This window comes from Homalodisca vitripennis, chromosome 1 (assembly GCF_021130785.1).
Source record: "Homalodisca vitripennis isolate AUS2020 chromosome 1, UT_GWSS_2.1, whole genome shotgun sequence".
NCBI lineage: Eukaryota > Metazoa > Arthropoda > Insecta > Hemiptera > Cicadellidae > Homalodisca > Homalodisca vitripennis.
In genome coordinates this window covers 161,143,591-161,158,342 of record NC_060207.1, presented here as the reverse complement: position 1 = coordinate 161,158,342, position 14,752 = coordinate 161,143,591, and the positions used below count along the sequence as shown (strand labels likewise).

Genomic DNA, 14,752 nt, shown 5'->3' with positions numbered 1-14,752 from the left:
TGATGCTTCTGAATCCTCCCATTACACCGCGTGCCTAACACTGCTGCCAGTTTAGCTTCAGTAAAATATTATTGATCCGTATGTATTAATGATGAATATACAGGGTGAACATAAAGTCAGGACCCCCCCCCCTTCGTTTTTCTATATGTAATATAAGGAGATATCCTTCGGGTAGTGGTGCAATATGGAAAGGAAGTTTCATTTTATGATAATGACAATTTTTTTTGTGCCCCAAAAATGCGAAATTTTGGGAGCAACCCAAAAATTTCAAATGTAAACCCCTATCAAGTGACCCCTCATTTTAAAGAGCATGAAAAAAATTAAATAGTGGTGAAAATCAGAGATCGCTATCTCTTTTCCAACAACATAGGCAATACAAATTGTAATTAAGTCTTTACACCTAAATTTATTTTGTTTGGGTACAGTTTCCGTCTGCGTGGAAACAGGTCTATTGGTTATTTGTGTTCTCAATGAGTGAGTCATGCAATGGACGAAGAATCCAATGTTAGAAAGTAAACTGATAAGTAGTTTATTATCAATTAGTGACTGGGCTTTTCCGGATCGAAATACAGTTAGTATAAACTAGTCCATTCTTTGTTTCAATCTTGTTAGAACAGGTCATACTTTGACAGTAGTTATTATCTTAGTGGATCATTATTATCCAGTGGTATTGTGTGGTTATTGTCCTGTGAAGTATTTTGAGAAGTTTTTATGTGTTTTAGTATTATTACAATAATTTATTTAGATGCACTTTCGCATTGTACGTTTTAAATAATATTATCTAATTAATACTGATTACGAGTAAAAATGGCACGTAGTCACGAAGATAAAGTAGAAATGATATTTACATTCGGGGCTTTGAACGAAAATTATGAGGCAGAAAGGCGGTTTAATTTGGCACATCCTGATAGACCTATGATACCTAAGGAAATACTTAAGAACTTAAGTAAATAATTTCCGAGAATTAAGTTCCATCAAAGATGCCTCACGCTCAGGTCGGCTTCCTTTGGCGGTGACAAAAAGTTTGAAATTGTTGCACAATGTGTTGAAGATCCGCAGCAGTTCAACCAGATTAGTAGCAAATTTTTGTGATGTTTCCCAAATGTCTGTGGTAAAGTTACTGAAAAAAATAAATTTAACGCTTATAAAATTAAGCTTATCCATGAGTTAAACGAAGACGATCCAGACTGTCGTCTACAATTTTGTGAAGAAATGGAAGCACTAATTTCTGCTCATCCATTGTTTGTTTGAAACGTTTTGTTTAGTGATGAATGCAGTTTTTTCGTCAATGGAGATGTGAACAAACACAACTGCAGGTACTGGGACACAGAAAATCCCCATGTTTTCTGTAAATCTTTTACCCAGTACCCAGAAAAAGTTAATGTGTGGGCCGGGATTTTTTGGAATCACATTATAGGACCATTTTTTATTATTGGGAATCTCAATGGTCGACTATATTTGGAAATGTTACAAGAATCAATCTTTCCTGCAATAAATACTGTTATTAGAGAGAAACCAACACGAATTTGAAGAAGAAATCGTGACGTGGTGAGTTATAAAAATTGTTCTGGTAATACTGGCTATTATTTCGGATTAGGAAAGAGATAGCAATCTCTGGTTTTAACCACTATTTAAGTTTTTCATGCCCTTTAAAATGAGGGGTCACTTGATAGGGGTTTACATTTGAAATTTTTGGGTTGCCCCCACAATTCCACATTTTTGGGGGACAAAAAAAATTTTCAATATCATAAAATGAACTTCCTTCAGCTGTTACTATTAACGCATATCCGTACATCTTATTTCATCTTTTATGCAGGAAACGTGCAAATCTAGCACGCGTGTGTAATCAAAGCAAGCGAAGTCAAAGCTGGAGTTGATTGTAAGGAGCGATATGGCAACACATCGCCTCTGATAACATCGGACTGTTTTCATGCAGGTTACAATAGTCATTGTTGTATGTTAAGACAGGTAAGAAGAAAAGTGCAATACTAATTATCTGTAAAATGTTCTCTACAGGTAAGCCGGATGCAATGACAAAACGCTACAGCCTTTTTATTTCCCGTTTTATATTGTAAATATTTATTTAACTTAAACATTCTTTCTTATTTTCTATGAAAAAGTATTCGATTATGCTTAACGACGAAGCACACCAATGCGGCACGTTAACTGAATTACATCAGTTATCTCTATAACGAGAACGCCTCCTGTTAAGCTACAATCCTTGCACAATACTCCGTTCATCCATTGTTATATTAAAGTGACTGTTACCACAGCTTGCTGATGTTCCTTAATCGCGTATAGTAACTTTGCACAATACTCCGTTCGTTCATCCATTGTTATATTAAAGTGACTGTTAAACAGCTTGCTGATGTTCCTTATTCGCGTCTAGAATCTTTGCACAATACTCCGTTCGTTCATCCATTGTTATATTAAAGAGACTGTTACCACAGCTTGCTGATGTTCCTTAATCGCGTCTAGAATTTTTGCACAATACTCCGTTCGTCCATCCATTGTTATATTAAAGTAGCTGTTTCACAGCTTGCTGATGTTCCTTATTCACGTCTACAATCCTCGCTTAACACTGTGTTCATCCATTGTTATATTAAAGTGACTGTTACCACATCTTGCTGATGTTCCTTAATCGCGTCTGCAATCTTTGCTTTCAATACTCCGTTCGTTCATTGATTGTTATATTAGTTTGCTGTTCCCCAACTTGCTGATGTTCCTTATACGCATCTGCATTCCTTGCTCATCACTCCTTTCATCGAGTGTTATATTAAAAAGTGACTGTTACCACAGCTTGCTGATGTTACTTATTTACGTCTACAATCCTTGCTCAACACTCCTTTCATCGGGTTTTATATTAAAAAGACTGTTCCACAGCTTGCTGATGTTACTTATTCACGTCTACAATCCTTGCTCAACACTCCTTTCATCGGGTTTTATATTAAAAAGGCTGTTACCACAGCTTGCTGATGTTACTTATTCACGTCTACAATCCTTGCTCAACACTCCTTTTATCGGGTTTTATATTAAAAAGGCTGTTCCACACCTTGCTGAAATTCTTTATTCACGTCTACAATCCTTGGTCAACACTCCTTTCATCGAGTTTTATATTAAAAAGGCTGTTCCACACCTTGCTGAAATTTCTTATTCACGTCTACAATCCTTGCTCAACACTCCTTTCATAGAGTGTTACATTAAAGTAGCTGTTATATTCATCTCATGCTGTTCTCTCATTTTATAATAATCTTTTCATAGCGCGTCTTTTGTTTTTTTTTTTTTTTTTTTTTTTAATTGTAATATTATGATATTAATATGACGTATTGTGTAAAATACTAACATCTTTACTCTTGAAATGTAAAATTAAGATTTTAGGAATTGAATACTAAAGTTATCGTAGAAAATGGCGTCATATAGCAACTCAATGCAATACATACTAAGCATGCACTTTAAACACATATTTCGTAAAATTATAGCAACAATTATAAGCACGTCGCATCAGTCACACTATACGAAGATCTTTATAATAAAAACGGAGTTATATTCAAGTTTATTCATACACGGGGCATACGTTTGAAAAAATACATTCTCTTTCCCGCGCTCAGTCGGGTAGAAATAAGCACTCGACTGAATTCATAAAGCGTATTGTTATTCTAACGTTTCATTCAAACTTTACCAACTCCCAATATTCAGAACATTTCCTGGCGGAGGCGCGGGTTCTGTCTGAGACAACAGAGTTCTGGATCAATTATGGATATCCTATACAACATGTTTTCAAATGATAAATTGTTCATGTCTGCTTAGTATTTCATGTTGGTGATATTATTATTAACTTTACATTATTCATGTACCACATTATGGAATTATTTATTCCGTATTTCTTATACCATAAGACTTTTATCTGTTTATAAAACTGTGAATGAAATAAAACTTACTCAAGTGGTGTTTAAATATAAGGCTCAGTAATAACCTGTACAGCGTATTGTTATTACACGAGAATGAATTTTTAAAATTCATAGTAATACCATCACACTGTCTTATTTATAAATGTATCGTAAATGTATGACATCCTGGTATCAAACTGAGAGCGTTCACTTTTCAATTGAAAAAGAATAGAAAATCTGTTCCAGAACTTTTGATAATTTATATGATTATTTGAAAAAATAATCATAAAAAATGTAATTTTTTCCATGAAAAAGAAACAATTTATCAATCGAATACATAATTTCGGCCTTTGAAGTCTGTGAAAACAGAAACGTGATGGAAATTAGATTTGTATGACTCAAACAAAAATATCACCACTTTAATTTCAGTCGCAAAACAATTAAGGAACAGAAAGGATGTAGGCTAATGTTATTTACCTTACACAAGAAAAGTAGATCAGTTTCAAATTTATCAGCATAAGCTTCTATTGCCTCTGAAAATGAGCACATATAGACTCATAAAAAGCCAGCATTATCACGTCAAACGCGCTTTGATGTAACACTAAACCCGGGCGCCTCGCCTCTCCACGCCTTGCTGCATTGAATGTGTGACGCTAATATTAAAACGCGTTATCTATTTATAGCTGGCCGTTTGAATTATTAATGTCCAGTCAGGGCTGTGATACCTGGCGCTTCCCTTACAGAACGGATATCAATTCAACGCCATGCGCCACGTTGGCTGTCGCGTACAATACTAAGGCTTTTTATTTTCTGCAGTTTTATTGACTGAACGTTAGCGAAGTCTATTCTTCGAGGGGCTGGAAAAAATTAATTTCTGTCTGTCTGTCTATTTGTCCGCAAGCTATCTCGAATGAACAGACCTATAGACGTTAAGTTTGGTGAAGCTTCATTTATATATATATATATATATATATATATATATATATATATATATATATATATATATATACATACATAGAGCTATAGTTTGTTTTATAAAGAACATCCCTGACAGAGCCAGATCCAACTCTCACGCTAAACATCTGACTTCAAACGCCAAACACAAATATAGACCTACACCTATATTACCCAGGAAATACGTTATTTATTGTTTGGGAAGTATTCACCCATGTATTCGAGTACAAGAGAGATTTGTGTGTGTTTATGTGGATTTAGATAACCAAAGAAAGGAGAAAAACACGGTTCAGAGTTTGTTGTGTGTCTCCTGAAGAACTATATAATACAAAATGAAAGTTCTGCGTTAATAATTAAAGACGTAACTAATTTTTTTTGTTTTTTTTTGTAAACTATCACGCCATCGGTAATTTGCCATTACTTTGAGATTTAGAAAATAATGTATGGTACTGTACGTACTAGATGTGAAAACTGATTTGGAATTATACTAATTAGACCTGTATTTTTTTATACATAAGGCAATACTTATTACTGACTGTGTCTACTTGTGAGTGATGGTGGAGATCAAGCGAAGTACAGTCACAAAACTGAATTCTAGACATACTGCGCCCGGTCCGGCCCGCCACCGTGCCGAGAGCGTAATACATTGTACCATAATGATGAATATATACGCCCTCTTGAAATCTACGCCTTCTTTAGATTAAATCGGAAGATATGTCGATAGTTTTGTTTTTATACAAACCAAATAGCGAGATGTTTCAATTAGGCCTGTATGCTTCTAATAATAGTACATGTAATTTAAGAAAAGATCGAATTGTCCTGTAGGGCGTACTGAACCGACTTGCCTCAGTACCCTGTCCCCTTTGTCCCCTGACAAAGGCATTACATTTATTTGAAGCCTATGAATGAATAAGTGTATGAATTAAAAGAGCAGCTATGTAGATGGATCCTTTCGGGAATTTCTCAAGAACGCAAATTTCCTAGAGGTAGCATCCCAAGCTCCACAAAGCCACAACCCTCCTTTTTGGTTAATGTGTCTTACTGACCTGTAATGCCTCTCATTAAGCCTCAATAAAAAAAAAAAACATATGCAGATGATGGTGCATGTTACTCCTTGGGATTTGGCTAAGGGTTAATGAAATCTTTTACTTATGATTAGTCATAATGATAACGTGAAAATCACAGAATAAATAGGTTTGTAAGCAATCTGAATACAATTATATGACATTTTAACGTGTGACATGATAAAACATGTTACCTAACTATCTTATAATTATTTAAATCTTGGATGAAATTTTATTTATACATAGAAACAAAATAGTTATATGACTGCAATCATCCAATACATCTTTGTAATTTTTTATATATAATAACCGTATGTCTATCTGCAGGAATCCATCTCAAGAATGCATTTAAATGTTGGGTTAAGCTCAAATTCACCTTCCTCTTGATGCAGCATCTGGTATTTTACACTGTTACATACTTGACTACAGAAATCCGTGGTCATTTCGTCTCAAGAGATCTAAAAGTGTCGGCGACGAAGAAGCTCAAGATGAACTCTTTACATAGTTTAGACATCCTAGACATATAGACCACAAGATATAGAGTAATATAAGTGAAGAGTTATTCTTATTGTGTACGATATTATAGACATGATCTCTACCCACGACTCTTGAGTTTTCTACCCATAACGTAGCTATGGTGGGAAGGTTTGATTCCATGTAAATGTCGAGTTAAGCTCAAATTCACCTTCCTCTTAGTACAGCGTCTGGGACCTGACGCTGTTACAGACTTAACTCCTGAAATCTGCTATTATGTTCGCCTAAGAGGTCAAAAAATATTCGCTGACGAGAACTCGTTGCATTATTTTGATCAGAGACACCTAGGCGACAAGATAAAGGGTAGTATAGGGGAAGAGGTGTTATCATTATGTCAAGTGCACAATTGAGTGCAAAATATAACAACACTACTATTTTAAACGTAAAGTTTCACAAAAACAACTTTCAGTTAACTATTTACTATAAGTTTTAGAATGTGTGACAAAGCAAGATAAGTTCTTCATTCAAGTGTAAATAGAAAACCACAATTAGTACAGTACAGGGTAGCAATGATAACAACAGCTGTTACAAACTATAATGTTGCTTTAATGTCGATAACAACAAACCCTGACAAATCATTTTCTCCTTAAAACGTTTTGTGTCAAATTTATACTACAATCGATGGTAATTGACTCACATTATTTACAAAATCTCTACAAACTCTAAACGGGTTCAAAATCAAATTTTATTCAAATCACGAAAATAGCAGTTATCATTTTTTTTAACCAATATTAGCAAATATTTAATAGATATTTCAATATAATTAATCTTTTAAGCATTCAATTATATTAAATCTGACATTAATTGGGAGTCAACTATTCCGATTTCTACAGAATATACCCGAGAAATAAAAGTTCAATGATTTAGATTTTCTTTGTTTGAAGGTTATTTTTGACGATGGAAGGATTGTGAAGGAAACAGGATTTTTCCGGACATTTGCCATCGTTCAGTGAAACAAGAAATCAGTAACACTTTAGTGTTGTGTGATAGTGTTACTGATTTAGATTTTGTATGGAAACGAGTACACGGGAACGAATTCAGCACGTAGCGAGCTTTTTCTGATGCTGCAGCCGATAAAACTAGCGAGTGCAGCAAGGTGTTTTAATAAGCTTGCTGAGATAGGTTGCTGATTGCTTTGTATTGGTACGCAAATAGCCATTAAGTATAAAGTCACTTTATTCTGAATCATAGTTTTTGTTTTCCAGTGTGAGGCTCCTCACTAACATTTGAAGTACAAAATTTAACTATTAGGAACTGGTTCCATAGACGTAAGTATCTGCAGATGAGAATTACTTATGCACGGAATGTTAGAGACGTAGTAAAAAAATGTTGTTATTCTCTTAAACAGTAAATGGTAAGCAGTAGATAGAAGATACTTATTCAAACATATTACAAATAAATATGCAGGAAATTATAATAAAAAAACTAAAAGTAAATGCTTCATAACTAGGAAAAGATTAAACAATAGCTTTTTTAATCAATTTCTATCATATGGAAATGTGACATGAAGAATATGTGTTGCAAACTATTGTTAGGATGTGAGGCAATTTCATGTCATAAAAACAATATCAAATTTGCGCAAAACCAATAGAGATTTGTACAAACAAACTTGCTAGACCAGCTGAACCATAATAGATCCCAATGACAGATAGTAAAGTAACTCTGAAATTTCCCAAAAAAGAAGTGTTAACAGGAAATCTTCACCTTGGCGCAGTGCTGAGGTCTGGACTGTGTGGGTGGTATTCTAACAAACAAATAAGGAAATGATCAGTGAGAGAGGAGGATGGTCTAGGGAAACTGATGGATAAATATAGCACAGAGGGTGTTGGACCTAACACGTGTGCCTGGTTACCGTCTCTGACGGCTAGATCTACTGGCCGTAGGCGTTACAGGTTAGAGCTGGGATGTAAATATACCAGACTCTGTAGCAGCTGCTTAGGGTGCAAAACAACCACTGCAGTCATGATAGTCAGAAGCGTTACAAGAATGTATGTCAATGTGGTCTGACAGACAGACATTACTAGAGGATTTTAGTCACTATGTGCGTTACAGGTTAGAACTGGGATTTTAATATACCAGACTATAGCAGCTGCTTATGGTGCTAGACAGCCACTGCAGTCTTGATAGTCACAAGCGTTAGAATGTATGTCAATATGGTCTGACAGACATTAATAGAGGGTTTTAGTCACTATTTGCGTTACAGGTTAGAACTGGGATTTTAATATACCAGACTACAGCAGCTTCTTATGGTGCAAGACAACCACTGCAGTCTTGATAGTCAGAAGCGTTAGAATGTATGTCAATGTGGTCTGACAGACATTAATAGAGGATTTTAGTCACTATTTGCGTTACAGGTTAGAACTGGGATTTTAATATACCAGACTACAGCAGCTGCTTATGGTGCAAGACAGCCACTGCAGTCTTGATAGTCAGAAGCGTTAGAATGTATGTCAATGTGGTCTGACAGACATTAATAGAGGGTTTTAGTCACTATTTGCGTTACAGGTTAGAGCTGGGATGTAAATATACCAGACTCTGTAGCAGCTGCTTATGGTGCAAAACAACCACTGCAGTCATGATAGTCAGAAGCGTTACAAGAATGTATGTCAATGTGGTCTGACAGACAGACATTACTAGAGGATTTTAGTCACTATGTGCGTTACAGGTTTAGAACTGGGATTTTAATATACCAGACTATAGCAGCTGCTTATGGTGCTAGACAACCACTGCAGTCTTGATAGTCAGAAGCGTTAGAATGTATGTCAATGTGGTCTGACAGACAGACATTACTAGAGGATTTTAGTCACTATGTGAGTTACAGGGTTAGAACTGGGATTTTAATATACCAGACTATAGCAGCTGCTTATTGGTGCTAGACAAGCCACTCGCAGTCATTGATAGCTCACAAAGCGTTAGGAATGTATGTCAATATTGTCTGACCGACATAATAGAAGAGGTTTAGTCACTATTTTGCGGTTACAGGTTAGAGCTCGGGATGTAAATATACCAGGACTCTGTAGACAGCTGCTTAGGGTGCAAAAACAACAATGCAGCCATAATAGTCAGAAAAGCGTTACAAGAAGGTTGTCAAATGTGGATCTGACATACAGGACATTAACTAGAGGATTTTTAGTCAATATGTGCGTTACTGTTAGAACTAGGATTTTAATATACCAGACTATAGCAAGCAGCTTATGGTGCTAGACAGCCACTGCAGGTCATTGATATCCACAAGCAGTTAGATTGTATGTCAAATATGGTCTGATCGACATTAATAGAGGGTTTTAGTCACTATTTTGCGTATTACAGGTTAGAAGCTGTGTGATGTAAATTTACCAGACTCGTGTAGCAGCTGCATTAGGGTGCAAAACAACTCACTGGCAGACATGATAGTCCAGAATCCGTTTTTACAAAGAATGTATGTCCCAATGTATAGTAACAACTGTATAATAGTGGTCTGACAGACAGACATTACTAGAGGATTTAGTCACTATGTGCGTTAACAAAGGTTAGAATTCGGGATTTTTAATATACCAGACTAAATAGCAGCTGCTTATGAGGTGCTAGACAACCACTGCAGTCTTGTCTTGATAGTCAGAAGCGTTACAAGAATGTTATGTCAATGGTGGTCTGACAAGAACAGACATTAACTATGAGGATTTTAGTCACTATTGTGCGTTACAGGTTAGAACTGGGATTTTAAATATACCAGACTATAGCAGCTGCTTATGGTGCTAGACAGCCACTGCAGTCTTTTGATAGTCACAAGCCGATAGGAATGTATGTTCAATATAGGTCTGACAGACATTAATAGAGGATTTTAGTCCACTATTTGCGTTACAGGTTAGAGCTGGGATGTAAATATATCCAGACTCTGTAGCAAGCTGCTTATGGTGCTAGACAAACCACTGCAGACTTGATAGTCAGAAGCGTTACAAGAATAGTATGTCAATGTGGTCTGACATACCAGACATTACTAGAGTGTTTTAGTCACTATTTGCGTTTCAGGTTAGAACTGGGATTTTAATAATACCAGACTATAGCAACCTGCTTAGGGTGCAAGACAACCACTGCAGTTCATGATAGTCAAAGCGTTAGAATGTATGTCAATGTGGTCTGACATGACAGTAATAGAGGGTTTTAGTCACTTAATTTGTGTTACAGGTTAGAACTGGGAATTGTTAATATTCAGACTATAGCAAGCTGCTTAGGGTGCAAAGATAACTACTGCAGTCTTGATAGTCAGAAGCGTTAAAAATGTATGTTCAATGTGGTCTGACAGACATTAATAGAGGGTTTTAGTCACTATTTGTGTTACAGGTTAGAAACTGGGATTTTAATATACCAGACTATAGCAGCTGCTTAGGGTGCAAGACAACCCACTGCAGTCTTGATAGTCAGAAGCGTTAGAATGTATGTCAATGTGGGTCTGACAGACATTAATAGAGGGTTTTAGTCACTATTTGTGTTACAGGTTAGAACTGGGATTTTAATATACCAGGGGACTACAGCAGCTTCTTATGGTGCTAGACAGCAGCACTGCAGTCTTGATAGTCAGAAGTGTTAGAATGTATTGTTCAATGTTGTCATGACCAGACAGACATTTAATAGTGGGGGTTCTAGTCGCCATAGGCGTTAGAGGTTAAAGCTGGGATGTAAATATAGCTGGGATTATCAACGTGGAGTTTGGGTACGATTAAAATGCTTATTCCCTGAGAAAATTTCCTTAAGAGAATGTTATCACTCTAATATAATAATGTGAAAGCATTAATAGTAATTTATTGGAGTTTATAATAAACTCCACCAGTTATAAGTATTTAGCCACATTCAGTCTTAATTTTTAAAACATTTTTAGAATTCTATAATTTAAACATCATACAGGCTATTCTGTTTATAAATATAATATTTTTTATAAATTATTAAATTTGAAAATTTAACCTATTTCTGGTACTATCATTTTATGTTCTTTATAATTTTTAAAGTTTAATCCAAGTGACAGGAGGATAAACTAAAAGATTTTTTATAAAAAATTATATTTATGAAGTGAGCATAAAGGAGAGGAAACAAATTTAGCTGGAAAATCAAAATGAGCACTACGTAAATTATAAAGTTGGAGCAGAACAGGACACTGTTTATATTTCCTTTTCATATTTTCGATTCAGTTCCAGCTCTTCATGAAGTATACGTGTTTTACAAAGTTTCCCTCTTACGTATTATATTATTGCTTGGCATATGTATACCCCATTGGGAAATACTATGATAAAATTTATTTCATAAACATTAAGGATAAATCTAATACCGTAAATAATAGTACAGTTAATATCCACTAAACATGTTTTATCAATTCAACTTATTAGTATTTTAAATTATTCTAGATTGGTTTTGTTTTAATTTGCCTCATTTTTTGTCTATTTCGAAGTTTAATCTATGTGTAATACACGTTTTATTGTTTACATTTAATCCATTGTAACATGTATGGTTCTTTTTCGATTTGTAAAGATTTCTTGACTTTAAATGTTCCACAGAGTTTTGCTGAAAAAAGTAATCCATGACTAATTTACTAGCGGTAAATAAACACAGTTTTTACGACAAAGTACCAGCGCACGTAGGACAAAGAGGCAGCGGGACAAATTTGATATGCACGCTCGAAGCACGGATCTAATAACTCGAACTTCACAAACTGTGTTTTACAATTTAAATTTTCTTTGACAAGCCACGAACATTAGTTATTCTTATTTTCCTTTAACGGTGTTTCTTTATTTCACAATTGTCATATCTGTGATATAACTAAATACGGAAGCAATATGTAATAGTATAAAATATACAACTAATAGATGTAACTGGAATGTCAGGATATTCGTTTTCAAAGTATTATTTTGTAAAACAATCATGCTAAACTATTGCTTTATAAGAACACGGTAGGTTACTTACAAATGTGCTCCAGAATGGAGCTTCTGTATTGCGTTATTACACGATGCTCCTATACAAGTATACAGTGCTCTTGTATGGTGCTCCATACATAACTGGTGTAATTGAAACTCGACGTTCTGTTCTGTACGCTGTACGCTACAAAGGTGAACAAGTATCGCGATAGGCGCAGGACAAGACTAAGACTGTCTCAGAAAGAGAATGTTCAGACCAATGATGTCGTTCACTGTCATACAGGGTGTGATATCGTTTATCAGTGTGTGGAGATCTTGATCAGTTTGAGGCTAACTTCTGTTTAAAGCTTTAAGCCATAACCTCTAGGGTTCACCGATACAGGCATATAGGAACAATTAAAATGACCGCCGAGGTGCAGGGGCTGCGCGGATTCAGACAATCCATTCACATCTTCTACAAGACGATTTTGAATTAATTCACAAATGGTCAGTATTTTGAATATCAATATTTTTTCTTAATCCATTCAGCCATCCTCGTTTCCATTTATATTGGTGGAAATAACAAATTACGAGATCAAAATATCAATTTGCTAATAATGTGATCTTATGGTCGTCATGTATATGATTACCTACGGCATCCCTATGCTGTTCTCATGTCTCTTGTCTCAGGTATTATGCATGTAATACGGTTCTTTAAAGTGCTCTTGGCAATGTATTGGAGTCCAGAATGGTGCTTTTGTAATTACTCTCTTGTACGGTGGGGGCTATTTGAAAGTGCCCTTTATAGTACTTTGTACTGCGGTTCTTCATAGATCTCATATACTGCGTTCTTTAAGCTGCTAATATACAAAACTAATGTGTGGTGATGCTCCTGCACCATTCTCTTGTATACCGATCCTGTACCATGCTCATATATGGTTCTACTGAATTTGTTCCTGTATGGGCGAGTTTAAATGCAGTAGCTATTCATTAATCAGCCATTAAAAAGGTACATGTACAAAAGAGAACCCAGACGTTTCATTGAGGTTAGTAACTAGAACCAGTCTAGAAAGGGACGATTTTTAAAAACTGTTATTATATCTTTAAAATTAAATGCAACTGGCCTGTGCGAACTATAGAACCATCACTAGGGAATGTATACCTCCTTACGTTGATATACACATTTTAAGCAGTAATAAAATCAATATGATATAGTTATTCTTGAAAATATTTAAAATAAACTTCGAGTTTATTGTTACTAACTTTGGTAGGAACTTTAAAAAATAAAATAAGTGAAAAATACCACTTTATTACGGTGGCGATGTTACGACTTAAAAGTCCTTTCTGTCAGTTAAACTCTACCTACTTGTTTTGGGGGCTTTGTATAAGAGGTAAATAATAATTACCGTTTAAAATATTTAATTCAGAGCCGCTACTTTATTTCCTCATCACAAAAAATAGAAATATTGTATAAATTTAAAGCATCATAAGTAATTAATAATAAAATATTGTTACACTATAAGAGAAACATAGTTTTATGGCTGAAACAAGCGAAATATTTATGAAGACAGGCCCGCATGACTGCAGGCCGCGGAATGTTAGTGGACCAGCACCAGACGAGCTGGTTGTTGTTATTGCCCTGCATACATTCCCCCACCCCAAGGATGCCTGCTCTCGTGACAGCCGCGCTATAAACGTTGTGTAGGGCTGAGGAACAGATGGGGCCAAGTTAAATTGGGCAGAAAATAGTTCAGCCAACCACTTCGTTATCGTTGGTGGTCATGGCAATATTGCTGTTGCATATTTAATACACGTTGCATTATTTAGAGTTACTAATGGCATCGTTGTCTATTAGATTTGTAAAGGAAACGACGTTTAAAATGGGCTTTCTATATTAAACGTAGCCTATCTGAATTTGACAATGAGCGTGTACACCATGTCAAAGATTGATCTTATCTTGGAGGTTAGTAATAATATTCCTTTCATCAATTTAGTTTAAATTGTATTATGTGTAAGTATGGGAATTTGTATATGTAGTGTTTTTCAGAGGAACAATTACTATTCCACTCGACAAAAAATGTTGATAATGTATTCAAAAATTTATGTATTCAAAAATTTATATCATAATATACGTTTTATCCTAGCGTTTTGAATAAAAAACGCATTGCGATGATTATGCCAACATGTGTGTAGCGAGTTTAAAGTTCGTTTAACACATTCGCTGCGGCAATGATGTAACCGGTTTTCGGCAAAATTCATTCTCTTAAATTTTGTTGTATTCGAGTATGCGTCATTAAGTTTATTAAGAAACTGGCAGGTCCTTATTGAAATATTAGTACGTTCGTCTTTCCATACAATAATACTTTATAGAAAGTTCTCAGGAATCTGTAAATTAGCATATGTGTTCCTTTTGGTCGAATAAACTTCATTGATTTGGTGGTCAGAAGGTCAA

The 14,752-nt window shown here is 35.2% G+C and overlaps 1 protein-coding gene across 3 annotated transcripts in view; it reads right to left on the bottom strand.

Annotated features, from left to right (window-relative positions):
- LOC124375224 (protein tincar) overlaps positions 1 to 14,752 on the bottom strand; it is a 450,528-nt gene that overhangs the window by 330,431 nt on the left and 105,345 nt on the right. The gene's annotated exons all lie outside the window — the stretch shown is intronic.